Raw genomic sequence first — 18,061 nt, forward strand, 5'->3', positions numbered from 1 at the left:
TTCACTATATTACAGCATGCTGAATTGAGCACACACGTGCTAGCTATGTGTTTCATGCAAATATCTGTCGAAGGAATAAATGAGAGAGTTGAGTTTGCAGGCTTGCACACCTGATAAATTAGGCCTAGGTGCCAATGTCCTGTGGCATGTTAGCTGGTTGTACCTGTCAACCGCTACTGTCACAAGCAAAAGCATATTCCAGTAATACAAGCGGGTTACTCTTGTGGGTGGCAAGTGGATCCCAGGAATCAAATCCTGCATTTGCCTGGCACAGTCAAGATGCTCATTGTCACCTTGCTGGCCAAGGCTTATAGAAACAGACAAAGCGCTGTAAAACATGAATGAAGGAAGACAGCTAAGGAAGATTGGAAGCCACTGTAGATATAGGAAACATGTGTGTAAATAGAAATTAGTGAGAATCTAAAAATAGTAGACATGAAATGTGTAAATGAGAAAATGAATGTAAAATACTTGTTCATGTTGTGTTGACAAAAAATGAAAAATTAATAAAAATTATTGTTTAGAGAAACAGACATGAAAGACATCCTAGAACAACCAAAATAAGCGAACCTAGTGACTGTTCTGTGGAAGAATGGAAGCCTTTTTCGGATTACTTAAAGAAATACTCTAGCATGATGAACTTGCAAGCGGGATTTGAACTATGAGCAACAGAAGGAATTAAGAGATTATTGTATGGTTGTTATGGTAGAAGAGATAGAAGACAGGGTGCAGCAGAGGGGGAAGAAATACCGGTAAAAACACCATGGAAAACAGGGTGGGAAGTCAACAGAACAAAACAAAAAATTATTACGTATTGGCGTGTATATGTTAAACTTTAGAAAGTTGCAAAATTAATTAAAAAGGAAACCATGGCTCTCTAGTTGTTGTTGGGCTTCCAGTTCCCATCAGACCCAAGAAGCATGGCCAATTGTCAGAGAAGATGGGGAATGCAGCCCAGCAACATCAGGAGCCTGAAAGGTTTGTTATCTCTTTTCTAGGGATTCTTTTAGCAAGCACACTCAGCTGCGCTCCCCAGCGCAGTGAGTCTTGGGGCTATGACTGATAAGTCCTTGCGCATGGCAAACAGGTTGGCTTGGGTGCCATAAACTTACCTTGCAGCTTTACACGACAGGGTGCAAATCCACAGCACACACTCGGCGCGCAGCAGCAAACTACCGGTATACAGTTAGGGATGTGTTGAACTGGTCCAGCTCACCTAGAGCCAGATAGCCAACGGAAACCCTGCAAAGTGTCTGACATCTGTGGAGTCCCCCCCCCCGAAAGGCTTCTGCATGGGAATGCATATTCCCTCCTCCACCACCACCACCGCCAAAAAAGAAAAGAGGGGGAAAGCTGTTTCTCTCTCCCTCCTCGATTGCTTACATAACCATTTGTGCAGCCAGCCATCAGTCCTGGAAAGTTCAGTGGTAATTGCACATCATCTAGTTGCCACTGCAAAAGCGGCAAAGAGCAACAGTGAAACTGGCATTCTTTTTGCTCCCCGCTCTGCACTAAGCTGGGAGATGCCTTTTCATTGTGGAGGTGAAATTGAAAAGGGGTCTTGAGGTGAGCAGAAGAGGAATTGGTCAGTTTTGCCACCGCTCTTTGCAGCCTCTGTAGGCAAATCCCCAAACTTGTACAAGGCGTTGCACATCCACTGCATCTTGCTCTGCAACATATTTATACTAAGGACCCCTACAAAGTCACAGGGGAAGATTTTCTATTTCCCCAAGCCCCGCTATGCTTGGATGTGTCCTCCTAGAGCTTAATTCAGTGATGAAGCAAAGCAGCAGAATGCATCAAGTAAAACACAAATGTGCCACCGCAAGGAGAGAGAAAAATCAGACCCAGAGACTCACTGGTCCGTGCCTTTTGGGCCGTTTCCAACAGCAAGGTCATGAACAATCTCACAATGGAGGAGGAAGTGGATCATTACAGTATTGTGCAAGGGGATTGCAAGAGGGCTAAGATTGTTAGAGCTTATCTGATCCAGAGAATAATTTGAGAAATGGGAAGGTGCTGGGGTGGGGTGCTAAAGCCTGCATCAACTGCAAAATTCAAGCTTTGTCGGAGTTTCAGGTTTCATTTTTTTAAAGCAAGTTTCTAGTCCTTATGGCTGCAAATATATAAATGTATACTTAAATTATACGTATATATATGGCAAGAAGCCTGCTAACAGTGTGATCCAGTACATTCCTACTTAGAAGTAAGCACTGCTGAGTTCAGTGGGGCTTACACAGCCTAAATCTCAGAAGTAAAAGAGGTAGCTGAGTAAGTTTTAATAACAACAGGATATCATTGCCCTTCATAGTTCCCACCTCCACATACCCTACCCCATAACTAACAAACCAGAATACGTAATGAAAGATAGTGAATAACAAAAAATGCAGAAAAGGTAAGACAGTCTGCAAATGTCTGCATAATATATACAGGTTGCAAAATTCAGCTTCTCTGGATGCAGAACTTGGATTTGCCTAGGTGCAACTGGATTATGACTGTATGACACCCAGTCCTGGGTATACACTTGTACAGATGTTATAATATATACCAATGCAGCACATTTATGCAAATCAAATGAAGCTGCAGCACAGCTGCAAGTATTAAATGATTAATTGCTGTGTTTATATCAACTACAAGCTTAACATGCAAGTGAAAAGTCACCACCGTCAACACACCGCCAGATCAGTGGGGCTGACAATAAGGAAACTCTGGAATTGTGAGCTCTATCCAGAAGGGCCGACACCATCCTCGCTGTTCCACATTTAAGGTTAAACCAGTCCTCACACCCAGCTTTGCCTTCTGGCCTCTGTAAAGGGTGGCAGATAGCTGAACACAGCAAAACAGTAACATAAAATTATGACGCTTCCTTCAAAAGCCTCAAAAGGGCTTCCGAGTATACAAACGAACTTAAATGCAAGTGATTGATTGACCGATTGCTTAAAAGCCAGACAGTTAATCGACCTGAAACAAAAAACCTTTGCTTCGGATGAGAGGCCTAACTTGCATATGATGTATCAATGCACATAACATATTCGCCACACTGAACGTAGGCTTCTCTTGCTCTGAGCACAAACAGAACTGACATTTATTAGGCCTGAATCCATAGAGAATCTCCATCGTTCCTGCTACTGGACTTTCACAGCTGTGGCTTTGACTACAAAGCTGCTCCCCTCACCCAGGTGGTGTAGTGGTTAAGAGCGGTAGACTCGTAATCTGGGGAACTGGGTTCGTGTCTCCACTCCTCCACATGCAGCTGCTGGGTGACCTTGGGCTAGTCACACTTCTCTGAAGTCTCTCAGCCCCACTCACCTCACAGAGTGTTTGTTGTGGGGGAGGAAGGGAAAGGAGAATGTTAGCCGCTTTGAGACTCCTTCGGGTAGTGAAAAGCGGGATATCAAATCCAAATCCGAACTCTTCTTCACAGAGCCTGCTGCCCTGATGTGCGACACAGCCTGGGAATGACAGTGTGAGAGCAAGCGGGCTGCTAAACTGGTTTACTGCCCGTCCTGGGTCATTCAGAGGCAGAGCAAACGAGAACAAGGCAAACTGTTAAGGTGTGGACTGCCGCCCAGGCACACCACAACTGATCAGTAGACCCTGCAAATGTCCCTATTTCCCAGGGACAGCTCCGGATTTACAGATGCCATCCCGGTTTCTGACTTGATCCCGGAAAGTCCTGCTTTTCTTTAGGACGTCCCTATTATCATCGGAAAAAATGTTGGAGGGCATGGAGTTATGCGACCCCCAAGCCAAGGAGATAAGTAACTCTACAACCTTTAGAAGACATCTAAAGGCAGCACTATATAGGGAAGTTTCTTTTAAAAAAATGTTTTTAATGCCTTTGCTTTGTACATTGCATTCTTTCTGGGACAGCTGATGACTTTGTGTGTTGCGGATGGGGGGGGTCCCTTCCTTGGAGTAGGGCTGATTTGGCATGTGGCATCCCCTAAAAGTCTGGCACACTGGCCAGATAATAAATTATTATTATTATTATTATTATTATTATTATTATTATTATTACCCAACCATCTGTCTGGGTTTCCCCAGCCACTCTGGGTGGCTTCCAACCGAATATTAAAAACACAATACAGCATTAAACATTAAAAACGTCCCTAAACAGGGCTGCCTTCAGATGTCTTTTAAAAGTAAGATAGCTGCTTATTTCCTTGACATCTGCTGGGAGGGCATTCCACAGGGCAGGCGCCACAACCGAAAACGCCCTCTGCCTGGTTCCCTGTAACCTCACTTCTCGCAGTGAAGGAACCGCCAGAAGGCCCTCGGCGCTGGACCTCAGTTCTTTGGTCCAAAGGCAGCCTGGACCTTAAGTGGTCCCTAATGTTCTCTTTCCTGTCACATGGCGCTGGCCTAGGAATGGGCAAGTCTGTCAATATTTCGTTTCTCTATTTAATAGGAGTCCCTATTTCCATTGGAGAAATGTTGTAGGGTATGAACAGATCAAGTACAGTAGAGCTGGTGTCAGGTGTAGACATCCCTTGGGGATGCACAGAGAAGATCACACCTGTGTGGAAGAATAACCAACAGAAGAATAACCTTACAGGTAGGTAGCCATGTTGGTCTGTTATAGTCAAAACAAAATAAAATAAAAAATTCCTTCCAGTGGCACCTTAGAGACCAACTAAGTTTGTTCTTGGAATGAGCTTTCGTGTGCATGCACACTTCTTCAGATACAGCTTTCACACAGAGATACAGGTACAGCTTTCACACAGAAAGCCTGTTTGCAAGTGGTGGTGGCTCTATGTGAAATCCATAACTTTTGCAAGTTGCAAACCCTGTGGATTGGCACATCAGTGGCAAGAACACTTCCCACAAAGGGGTCGCCGAAATAGAGCTATCAGTATGATCCAGGGGCTGGAACAACTCTCTTAAGAGGGAGGTTCACAACATTAGGGCCTTTTTAGCTTGGGGCCTTTTAGTTTTTAGATCTGAGCTGTGGTTTGAACAATTCATTTAGATCCTTTGCCTTTTACTTTATATAGGGATATCTCCTGTCTTCCTTCTTATTCCTACTCTGGCAGGATCTCTGCAGGTGAACTCATTGATACAGGGTTATGATTATAAAGGTCGCTCACAGCTCCTCAGACTCTTTGCTGACAACCTCGCTGTTCTTTCAGATCCTCAAATGCCTCTTCCACCAGAGGAAATTGGCAAATTTAGCTCCGTGACAGGGCTGGGCATTAATTCTGATAAATTGGAGAAAATGTTTTAGAAGCTGGGGCCAAGGACACGACTGTTTGTTAGGTGGCGCTTTTGGTATCAAGGTGTGCCTGACTTCCCTGAAATACCCGGTGGTTCGTATGTCACAGAATTTGTCTGGACTTAGCTTAAATTATGTACCTGTTTTGCAATGTGTTACATATGACTTATGATCCTGGCATTCTGGCATTCCCTCAATTTATTCTTATTAGGCAGGATTGCTGCTATTAAAATAATAGCCCTCCCACGACTTCCTTTTTTGTTCCAAGCCCTCTCTATTTTGACAGGATTATGAAACAATGGCAATCAATTTTAAACCGTTTTATTTTGTGAAAAAAGAGGGCAAGATGACCGGCCAAACTTCCTTACGCTAAATCTCAAGTTGGGGTGTGTGTGGGTGTGAGAGAGAGACTGTATTTTGATGCCTTTCAATTAGGGCAGATTCATTTTACGGTCTCTCGGGGTCAAGACTAAAACTTGGGTAGTGTCAGGGAACTGTCCCAGGCTCAGTGGAGGGTGGTGGAAGGGCTCTCGGGATGCTTCCGTATAGAAGAAGAAGAAGAAGAGTTTGGATTTGATATCCCACTTTATCACTACCCGAAGGAGTCTCAAAGCGGCTAACATTCTCCTTTCCCTTCCTCCCACAACAAACACTCTGTGAGGTGACTGGGGCTGAGAGACTTCAGAGAAGTGTGACTAGCCCAAGGTCACCCAGCAGCTGCATGTGGAGGAGCAGGGAATCGAACCCGGTTCACCAGATTACGAGTCCACCACTCTTAACCACTACACCACACTACACCATACCAAAACTCTTATGTTGGGGTCAGAACCAGAAGGGGCCATTCCCAGATTCTGCAGACAGTTGATGCAGAAATGGATTTTTAGCTCTGCATTGTATATAGTATGCACAATAAAACTACTAAAGGAAAGGTCGGAGTTTTGCCTGGTTTCTCATGAGCAACTACCCAAGGACCTTACAGGTAGGGTTGGAGGCAATGAATCAATCAATGGCTCCTTTATGGGCACTTCCTTTCCTACCAGGCACCCAGGTAATGTGGAAGAAAGTGGCAAATCCTTTCTTTCATTGTTCAGTTTGGCACAAATGGCACAAGAAATGAGAACCCTTTCTTTCTACCGTGATCACTCTCCCATTTCATCTGCCATGTCAAGCAAGTGTGCTCTGAGTAATGTACACTAGTACAACAAGTTTAGGGGCACAACAAGTTACAGATAAGTTTAGGGGCGCTTCTACTAACTGACTGAGGATTCACTAAATTAGCTCGTTTTTGCAGGAGCTAAGTGTGGTGTAGTGGTTAAGAGAGGTAGACTCGTAATCTGGGGAACTGGGTTTGTGTCTCCACTCCTCCACATGCAGCTGCTGGGTGACCTTGGGCTAGTCACACTTCTCTGAAGTCTCTCAGCCCCACTCACCTCACAGAGTGTTTGTTGTGGGGGAGGAAGGGAAAGGAGAATGTTAACCGCTTTGAGACTCCCTAGGGTAGGGATAAAGCGGGATATCAAATCCAAACTCTTCTTCTGTTGAGAGAACAGCAACTAAGCCCCCCCTCCCTCCCCAGCTTACAAACTTCTCATTGCTACCTCTCCAGAGCGCAGAAGAGGCCTGGTATTCTACTGAGGACCACCTTTTCTTTATGGTCCTTTGGGAGAGAGGTACTAGACAGGAAGTGGGTCCTGGTCTTTGGAATAACCTTCGGACCCCTAAGCCCCTGTCCTCTGTTTCAGCCACCATTCGTGAGAACTCACTGAAGACTGCTCACCACTGGTGTTCAAGCGTTGGGCAATGCCATTTACGTTGGCAGAACTGCAATGAGAAGGGGACTTGACGGCACCTCTGGTGGGTTTGTCCAGGGGTGGGCATCTTTGGGGAACACGTGGTGAAACAAATTGGGGTTATTATTGGGGAAAGTGTGATGTTGGAGTCCAAATTGTGTTTGCTATCAGTGTTTGAGGGGAGTAATGTAGCTATTGTGGGAAAATAACTAGCAATTTATTTAATGGTCCTAGCTTGATTGGTCATTTCACAGGGCCAGAAAGATTCTTCATGCATTACTTTGGATAGATGGCATTCAAAGGCATTATTACTGTTTGAGAGAAGCCAACCCATCATTTAAAGACTCTTAAGAGTCCAGGCAGAGCCAGAGAATTTTGCTGCAATCTGGTGGGAGTTTTCTCTCATACACGAGCATGAACAACCATTTCAGACTTTCATTCCATCTGAGTTTATTGGACAGAATTTTTAAACTTTTGCTCATTGTCCTTTTGATCCTTTCCTCTGTTAGCTCATTGGATGCCCTGGGTATTATTAGATGTATTGTAAGAATATGTTACAGCTACTGTTTTAGGTCACTCTCTTGAAGGTACGTCGTATCATCCTGCCTGCTATTTATGATTTTCTTGTCTTTTTAATTTTTTTTTTAAGGCAAGTAAAGGTGGGGTTGGGGGAGAAGGCTTGCTGGGGGTATATAAAATTGTGGGTGGTAGAGAGAAAGTGGATAGAGAGCAGTTTCCCCGCTTTCTCACAAATCTAAAGAACAGGGCTCATCCAAGGAAGCTGAATGCTGGAAGATTTGGGACAGACAAAAGGAATCACTTTTTCACGCAGCCCATAGTTTAAGCGTGGAACTCACTGCCACAAGATGTAGCAACGACCACCAACCTGGATGGCTTTAAAAGAGGATGGGGGGGGGAAGGATGATAAGGCTATCAATGAGTGCTACACACAATGGCTATATTACCACCAGTATCAAAGGCAGTACTACTAACTCTTAATACCAGTTACTTGGGAATCACAAGCAGGAGAGTGCTATTGTTCTCATGTTCTCTTTGCGCTTCCCATAAGCATCTGGCTGGTGGCCACTGCAAAAAAAGGATGCTGGACAAGATGGGGTCTTTAGTTGGATCTAGCTGGGATCTTACGTTCAGTGTTCAAAAACATCAGGTCTACATGAAAATCAGCTTGCAGACACTACGAAGTCATGGAAACACACCCTGGCAGCACCCACACGTGTGCAAGGGGGACGGGACACGTACATCTGAAATCAGTCCTACTTCTAAATTAAGTTTGCCATAGATTAACCTGACCACCCATGGAGGTTTCAGCTCCTGCTGCACTCACACAGTCCTCACCAAGGGGATATGCAATCACAGTGCAGTCCTAATCGGCACATTAAAAAAAAAGTGGACTGGATAATTAATTCCCCATGCAAAGTATATAGGGCTGAACCAAACATGGGTTCCCACCCCCCACCCCCCGGAACCTTTCCAGCAAAAAATCCAAAGGGATGGCGGGGTGGGCGTTAAAAATAATAATAATCACAAAATCTCTTTTGGTTCACCTTTTCCACTGTGCATTTCTTAGCCAGCGGTACTCCCAAAAGTTCTGATGGCAAGTGCTATTCCTCCACCACTCCCAGGTTCTTTCACAGCAAAGGCAAGAAGCAGAGCCTTCGCTCTGACTGGCTATACTGGGGTAGCAAACATGGTGTCCTCTACAACTGCTGGATAGCTCAAGCCCCATGTTGGGAAAAAGATTCCTGCATTGAAGAGGGTTGGAAGAGATTACCCTAGTGGTCCCTTCCAGCTCTACGATTCTATGATTCTACATTACTGGAATCCAGTTCCCATCATCTGACAGTTGGCTATCCTGGCTGAGGCCGATAGGAGCTGGGGTCAGGCGACACTCAGAGAGCACCATATTGGCCACCCTTGGGCTACATGGCAACACAGTGTCACCACTTTGTGTCATCATAAAGCCTACCAGTTAGAGGGCAACGCTTCCTGTCCACCTTATAAGGGCTTGCTGGGAGGGGGAAGCCAGCTGCCAGGATTCATGAGAGGTTCCCTTGCTTCCACGTGCTAGCTTTTGCACCACCAAAGGCCACCAAAAATGCCACACCAACTTCCCAACGTGGATGGTGAAGTTGGAGGAAGCATTTCAGCTCAGCCCCAGCTTTCACCCCAGAGATGCAGGGATAGAGCAACGCCGCTCTCTGCATTCACAAAGAATCATAGGCAGTTTTCAACATCATACCCAAGGTGCAGAATAACTTTGATTCTAGCCTCCCCCACCTACCTCTGTGGTCTTCGCCCCGGCAGAGGAGAGCAACGGTGCAACAGGAAGACAGGAACCAGCCACAGAGATAGAGAGTCAGCTGTCCCTGTAGCGACTGCCTTCTCGGTTCCTGTTACAGGCACAAGGGAGAAGCATGTCCCCACCAGCCCTGCCCCATGGCTGAAGCCCTCCTAAGCTTATGGGGTTCCCACAAGACTAAAACACAGCCTCAGCCCTCCAGAATCCTACTGAATCCTGCCTTAATATCCCTTTGTTCCTCCAGCCCGGGAACAAGCAGAAGTGCAGAGTCAAAATCAACCTGCTGCTTTAAAGGCCGCCTGTGTCCTTGCTGTGCCCGGCCTGTCCCTGGCACAGTTGCTCGGGAGGACTAGGATGGCGCGAGGGCTTAAAGGAGATTAGCGTCCACTTTTACCCGGCAGGCACAGTGGCAAGGTTCCAGAACAGGAGCTAGAGGATCCCTCCAGAAGACCAGGGAGATAATAAGGGCCTTCTTTCTGGGTTTCAGATCATACACACAAAGAGAGAGAGAATGAAGCCAAATGCACTTACCTAATACACCCACAGCTATTACCTATAAACTAAGGGCTAATCCACAAAATCACGTCAAAGTGCAAGTAGATAAATAGGTACCGCTCCGGCGGGAAGGTAAACGGCATTTCCGTGCGCTGCTCTGGTTCGCCAGAAGCAGCTTAGTCATGCTGGCCAAATGACCCGGAAGCTGTATGCCGGCAGCCTTGGCCTATAGAGTGAGATGAGCGCCGCAACCCCAGAGTCATCTGCGACTGGACCCAAAGGTCAGGGGTCCCTTTACCTTTACCCTTTAATCCACATTTACCTTTTGCCTTGCTCTTTCCAGACACAGGTCCGCACTTAAAAGCTCCATATCCGCACGATTTCTTTTTCTGCTCTGGAGCTTCCGCCACGAAAACCCACTCTTTAGTGTTATTTATTTTTTGTTTGTTTGTTTTACATACCGCCCTTCGTCAAAAGATCTCAGGGCAGTTTGGCAATCCAATCTAAATGGATATAGACTTGAACTCTAGCACATCTCAGATTTAGAAATTAATGCCCTAATCCTCTGCACATTTACTTGGGAGTAAGTCCCACTGTGTTCCCTGGAGCTTACACCCTAATTCCTGGTTGTAGGCATTTGTGGGACCCAGGTGGTGCTGTGGGTTAAACCACAGAGTCTAGGGCTTGCTGATCAGAAGGTCGGCGGTTCGAATCCCTGCCACGGGGTGAGCTCCCGTTGCTCGGTCCCAGCTCCTGCCCACCTAGCAGTTCGAAAGCACGTCAAAGTGCAAGTAGATAAATAGGGACCGCTCCAGCGGGAAGGTAAATGGCGTTTCCATGTGCTGCTCTGGTTCGCCAGAAGCAGCTTAGTGATGCTGGCCACATGACCCAGAAGCTGTCTGCAGACAAACGGCGGCTCCCTTGGCCTATAGAGCGAGATGAGCGCCGCAACCCCAGAGTCGGACACGACTGGACCTGATGGTCGGGAGCCCTTTACCTTTAAGTCCCACTGTGTTCCCTGGGGCTTACACCCTAATTCCTGGTTGTAGGCATTTGTGGAGAACTGCACAAAGGACTTTGGCAGGTTGTCCCACTCACCTGTCAAAATTGGGCTGCAGGGATGGGGGAGGATAAGCATGTGGCCAAGCCAAAAACAGTCCCCCACTCTTGCCCTAACAAGTTAGGAATTGCATCCTAAGCTTGCTTTGAAGGGAGCACTGTGGGGTTGAAGAAAACCCATCTGCTCTCTATAGATATCTTCCCCCTCTTTCCTCACAGTAAAACAGCTCCTTTCTTAACCATTATGTGCAATGTTGCAATGTTGTGTTTTGCATTGGTACTTTTGGTTCTCCAATGGCTACAACACAGAGCAAAACTGTCAACTGACCCTCTGAGCAAGTCCTAAATGTCAGGAGACCAACTATGGTGCACAGGAGTTAGATGTCTGCAATCCTCTGCAGCAATGCCAGAAAGGAACAGCTATGAAAATGAAGTCTGGAGGTGGGGGGGACGGGGACTGGGGGATGAGACGGGATGACTTGCCCATCACCAGCGCCACAAGTCACTTGACTGACAGCTTTTCAGAGATCTAAATACAGAGAAGAGGGATTTCCCTGAATTCAGCAGTTGAGCAATTTGAGTTTCTACCCATCATGCCCACCACCAGCAGCAAAATTTATTTTGAGGGAGGAAAACCATCCGAAACCATCTGCCTGTGTTAATGCAAGCATGTTTTCCTCCCTAACGAGGCCACACAGAACATCAATAAAAGATGGCACTGCAATTTGTGTGGGTGGTGACAGAAGGGTGAGTGTGTGTGTGTGTGTGTGTGTGTGGGCTTGTGTATAGTAAGGAAGAGAAGGCCTGACGCTTTGCAATAATGATCTGGGGCTGGGAAAATGTCATGCACCTGGTGCTGCTGCTGTTGTTTTTGTGGAAAAGAAATATGATGCTAGAAGTGGACATGGACACACACACACACACACACACACACACACCCTCTCCCCACAAGCCTGAACAAGGCTGGCACCTAAGAAACTGATACTGCTGGCTATTTGAGGGGGCCAGAACTGAGCCAGAACATTTTGGTACCTGGGAGGTGAAGAAGCCAGGTGGCGCGCGCTCTCTCTCTCTCTCTCTCTCTCTCACACACACACACACACACACACGGTGGTGCCCTTGCTTGCTCCACTCACCAAGCCACCAAGCCCCTTAGACCTTACCAAATCCCTCCCCTTGCATCTCACCAAAATACAAACCTCTCCCCTTAGACCTCCTTCCCACCACCAAACATACTTGCCCACCTTGCACTGATGATACTGCAAAGAGGAGGAAACAAAGGATGCTAGAATTAGCCATGGGATGGGAAGCTCCCATTGGCACCAATGGGAGCTCCCCCCCAATCCCACCTACCAAGGCTATTTTCAGCACCAAGGAATGAAGGGAGGGGGCACGGAGGAAGAGATTTGCACCAAGATTGTGCTTTCTTCTTGCTGCGGTACCACTGAAACTTGAGATGTGCTGGCTGCGTCTAATGTTGGGGGTTTAGTTTAGAAAAACAACTACCAAGATGTGGTTACTAGCCATACAATCACTTTTAACATTTGGTTTGAGCCTAAGCTTCACTAAAATCAATGTTAGTCGGCAGTGGGGTTTGCACAGAATTCCCCCATCTCCCACTCTTCCAAACTCGAAGGAGGGCTAGTTTGGCTGAGTGCATTCCCTAGCCGCCGCTGCCACCTGTTAACACCCACAACAGTTGTCACCCATACAAATTGCAGTGCCATGTTTTACTTAATGTGATGTTTGGCCTTGTTATTTGGACTGCCATGGTTCCTTGCACAGTGACAGAGCAGGAAGTGACAAAGTGCCCATAATGAGTAACAGATATTCCTCAGCACTGCTCCAGGAACCTATTTCTCTAGCTGTTTGCAATTAGCCACTGAAGGTCATCACAAAAAAGGTCCTTCAAGGCCCATGCACAAACACAGTGAGGGATGGGACTTGATCACACAATGAGGGGGCTTCATTTCACAACTGTGGGGCCACCATTGACAGGGCCCTGTTCTGTATGCCCACCACAGGGATTGTCTTTGTAGGTTGGCACCTAAGCAGGGCCTCTGAAGTACATCTTAATGCATAGGCAACTTGATCTTTTAGGTCAACCCAGGCTATTGAGGGCTTTAAAGGTCAATTATCAGCACTGTGAATCAGGCCTGGACACAAAGTGAAACTGGTACAATATAGGTACAGAACAGCTATTAAGACAGCAGAAATGTTACATGTTCTAGACTGAGTCAGTTCTATGCCTTAAGGCCCCCATACGAGTCCTCGTCTTCTTGCCTTCTTCTCTGAAACCAACACAAAGCAGAACGTGTGCCAGCATGCAGTTGAGGCCTGAATATTTAGAGTGTGTTCCCAAGATATTTCTCTCTCTAAAGTGGAGTCGAAATGAAGCATCTCCCCCACCCTTAGGCTAGGACCAGCACTTATAGGGATTCTTGCTGCAGTATTGAGACAACTTGGTCTGGTCTTCACCTAACCTTTCCCCTGGTGCAGCCTGAAGCGGGATGCTCCGCTCTGCTGCATGGCCGTAGAAGCTTAAAAAGCAACATACACATCAAGTGAAATGTGCAAGTCCTGAGCTGTGGACCACATAATGTGATAAACCAGAAACTGCATCTGAGTTTTGTTCACCATCGAACAACAGCATCTGTCACATCTGGGATTAGGGGCAAGATCAAAGGGTGTAGTTTTTTAATTAAGTTTGACATTCAGCTCCTCTATTTTTAGCAATTAAGTTACAAAATTTATACCCCCTTTCCCTTCTCTCCCTCGCAACCATTGTGCAGTGATGTAAGGCGCAAAACTAGCCACAGAAATTTGCTACATTTTTCCATTGCGGGAGGGGAATCGATGTCTTAAAATGCCATTGTTTTGTAAAATTAATTAGCAACATAACAAATGTTATGTGCCAAAATTGGTATGTTACCAGTTCCCTTCATCCTCCACCCTCCGTCCAGAAATGGGGAGCCTCTGGCACATGGTCCAAGTTCGGTCCACCAGTTCATTTGCCCTAAACCACACCTACCAGCTCCACACCTGAACTCAGATGTAGGGAAGGTAGAGCTACCTTGCAGGATTGGTTTATTTGCACAGCCGATCCCTGCAGAAAGCAGGGCTGAACTTCGCCCACATCCGCTGATGTACGAGTTCAGTTCCACGTGGTCGCTATCTCCATCCACCCCCATGAACAAACTTTGACAGAAGGAAGAAAGAGATCTGGCCCACTGGGCCATAAAGGTTCCCTACCCCTGCGCTAGTCGTTGGGAGAGTATCCATGAGGCCCTGGAATTTTGCAGGTCTGCAAGGGAGGCTGTCCTCTGAGCCCCCTTCCAAGCAGCATGAAAAGACCCCTGCTGTTGCCCCTCGGCAAAAAGGGAAAACTGGATCTGCTAGATCCAAAGCCCTCACATTCCCTTACAAGCCCACAGAACGGGAAGTGGGGGGGGGAGCAGTACGCACTCGGAGGGATTCACTCCCCCTTCCCCAGTCTATTTCTCTCCAGCATTCCCAAGATACATACTGCATGCTGCTGAACTGTCATATCTTAAAATATTTACAAGTATTTCATCAAAAATAATTTTCATGTAATACTATGAGTAGGACTTTTAAAACCAAAATAGCTGTGCTTTATTGAATTCCTTCCCTAATCAAATATTTCCAGTTCAAATACTTTAGATTATGAGAGAAGGGAGGGGGAACATTTTGAGACATTTATGCAGCAGGTAATATTAACAGGGGGTAGTTTTTATTAGATTAAGAATTTATAAGCTGCTTCGCAACCAAGTTTTCCAAAGCAGTGTTCAGTAAAGGTATCAGAAAACCTAATGTATACTAGAAATACACGCAGACCAATTCAAAAGCAAATCTCAGAAGCATCAGATTCAGTATGCATTATAAAACGGCTTCAACAAGCTTTAGGGAAGGACCTCTTAAAAAGGTAAGTTTTCAGTAGCCTGTGCTATGCATTTGTCTAATTTCAATCGGAACCAGATTCCATAGGCTTGGAAGTACAATTCTAAATGCCTGGTTTTTAGCTGATGTCAGGTGTGCAGTCCTCTTAACAAAAGTAACACAGTTCCAGCCGGGTGTGTATGGGGCAAGGTGACCCCTCAGGTAACCTGAGCACCAATTGCATATAGCTTTCAGTGTTAGAAGCAACTGAGACTGGTACCCTATTGGTAGCCAGTGCAGTTTGCTTAGCGATGGTGATGAGAGGATGCCCCAGGCAACAGCCTAGCTCTTTTGCACTAGCAGCAGCTTACAGACCATGGCCAAGGGCAGCCCCACATAGGGTGTGTCACAGTAACCCAGTCTTGCAGTTATCAGTGCCTAGACCACAGTGGTCTAGCTCCCATGCTCCAAGAATGGTCGTAGCTGGCTTACCAGCAAAAGCTGATAAGAGGCACTCCTAGCTACTGATATTCCAGTGGCATAGATGCATTGAAGAGCACTCCCGGACTGCGCACCTGCTCTTCAGAGCAGGTGCAACCCCATTCAGAGCAGGAACTTGACCTATTTCTCAGACACAGGGACCACTCCCTCTCAGATCCTCCATCTTGCAAGGATTCAAATTCGGTTCACTGGCCCTCGTCCAGCCCATCACTGCTTGCAGACACCTGCATGGTCACTCCTGATTCAGATGTTAAAGAGAACTGGAGCTCTGTGTCATCAGCATACAGATGACTGCCCCCAGTGGTTTCATATAGGTATTAAATAACACTGAGCAGAGAATAGTACAGTACTCTGTAGAGCACCATAGCACAAGGGGGCCAAGGATTACTCCCCCAATGCTGATCTCTGTATTTGACCCTGCAGAGCGGAACAGAACCACCTTAAACAGTGACCCTGTTCCCACGGAGCCAATCCAGAGAGACAGACTACTAGCCAGGTATCACTCCCATTGCCCCTCACTCAATAAATACTGTTCATCAGGGCAACCAAGACAATTTGGCCCCCAAACCAGGTCTGAACCTAGAATGGAATGGGCCTAGATTATCAGATCAATCCAAGAACACCCACAGCTACTGCCAAAACCCTTTCAACCGCCTTCCCAATTTTGGGGGGGATTTTTTTTTTTTGCCAAATTAGGTCACAATTAATTTAGGGAACGCAACTCAAAATTTTCTGGCAAACACACACACCTTTTCTTACAGACCCTACAACTCACCCATCAGTCATGGCCTGTTTTTCTTTAAGGAGGAAAACGTATGCAAAACTCTTTTCCCCAACCAAGAAGAGAGAGCATTAACATTAGCAACAAGAGAGTCACCAGGGGTATATGCACCACTCTGGCCTTTGCAGTACAGCACACAGAGCAAATACGCCACCTGCCCAACAAACAAGGTGGCCCAGGCTTTAGCACGAAGTGGATAGAGCTGGCTTAGCCAGTCATCATGTCTACCCCCCTGGGTCTGTTCCTGCCTCTCCAAAGGAGCACAGAACAAGCAGGAGGCATCGGGGAACAACAGCCTCTTTTCAACACTCTTCGACTTCTTAGCAATTCCTAGTAGGCAGTCATGCTGTTTCGTTTCCCCCAAGCACATGCAGGAGATTCCCCAACTGGATTGCCCGACATTTTTATCTCTAGTTTTTAAAGAAGCTGAGGTGAGGGCCTTCTGAATCGGACAAGAGCAGTAGCACTGGGGAGGTGGGGGAGGCACTTAACCCTTCCCATCTTCGTTTCCCCTATCAAAAACACCCTTCCAAAAGGTATGGTTGGCCCCTCAGAGGGGAGCGGGACACAGGTGAAGCCATGGTGCCCTTGCTCCTCACCCCCATTGCTGTTGCAATGTCAAGGGCCACCAAAAAAACTACCAAGTCACTACAGAGGCTTAAACAACACCAGAGGTGCCAGAGGTGAGCTGCTGTCCCCAGGTCAAGACCAGCTACAAGCTACTTTTGTGATCCATGTCCCTCTGCTCATAAGTAGGGAGTGGAAGCATTTCACAAGCTCGGGCGCAGTGGGAGGAGATGCAACAGAGCAAAATCATTGAGGCCACTGAGCTGCAGCGGCAACAAATCCCAGAAGGGCACGAAACTAAGTGGACCAGACAGGCGCGACAGCACCACCGATTCTCCCAGCTAATGTCTCCCTTGGGATTTCTTTTGGAGAGGGGAAGGTGGGGGTGCAGTATGCCGTTTTCCTGACCAAAGGCCCCACCCCCCCAGTGGCCTCCCCATCCCCCAGCAGCTTCGCTCACTCGCACATGCAGGAAAGCGCAGGGCGATTATGTAAAAAGGACAAAGCTGGAAATAGCCCAGATGCAGTGATTCCCAGTTCCCCCATTCCTTTCCTTCCCCCATCAAGAACCCAAGCCACCCTTCCCCCCACCACCACGGAGCTCCCCTCCCTCCCCACCCCAACCGCTCATAAGGGGCTCTGGAAAGCACAGCCAATTAAAGACGCTCAAAAGTGGGGCAAGCATGCAGCAGAGGGAGGAGGGGGGTGCTGGAAAAACCGCAGATCGGGGGGGGGGGGGGCCTTGTGGGAGAGGGGATAGCGATACGACCATCCCCACCACCCTGGAATCAATTTGCTGCCTCCCAGGTTCCAAAAGGGACTGCAGGTGACAAGCCAATGGAAAGGAGGGAGACGCAGCATGACATATACCCCACTAATAATAATGGTGTCATCACAATTCCCTCTGCAGATCCAAATATTATCCAATGATGCGAAACAGACAGCACAAGTGGCAGATGGGAGGCAGGACTCCCGGGTTGTTTCACCACTGCAAGGCTGTGTTGAGTGGGTCTTATTATATGGGGCATGTTGCTGTCTGGCCTCATATCAGAGTCAACTTTCTGGGAGCCCCACACCTCAAGACGGTCATGTTTGAGGGGCAGAAGACCAGACCCTACTTAGAGTGCTTGGACCAAATAAAGAAAATTCTAGGGATCTGAATGCCAGGAGTAAGAAACACACCCCAACAAGCCATGGATCTGTGATGAGTTGGAGTAATGGTTGGTACTTTTACCTTAAGTAGTGGCCCCATAGGAAGATTTCTTGCAAGAGAAGAGGAAATACCGGTAGTTCCTAACAGCTAGTCCAAACACTGGACATTTGTCCCTGGGTCTCATTGGCTTGAAAGAGGAACCATCACTACTGCCTCCTCCAGGTTGGTGTTTTGCATCATAAGGGAATGTGATACAGTTACTAGGCAACTAAGGACATGATCC

At 47.0% G+C, this 18,061-nt stretch overlaps 1 protein-coding gene across 5 annotated transcripts in view; it reads right to left on the reverse strand.

Moving 5' to 3' along the window:
- The window catches only part of ZNF385A (zinc finger protein 385A), a 180,982-nt gene that overhangs the window by 77,686 nt on the left and 85,235 nt on the right, over positions 1-18,061 (reverse strand). The gene's annotated exons all lie outside the window — the stretch shown is intronic.

The sequence above is a fragment of the Lacerta agilis genome, chromosome 2, assembly GCF_009819535.1.
Source record: "Lacerta agilis isolate rLacAgi1 chromosome 2, rLacAgi1.pri, whole genome shotgun sequence".
Taxonomy (NCBI): Eukaryota; Metazoa; Chordata; class Lepidosauria; order Squamata; family Lacertidae; genus Lacerta; species Lacerta agilis.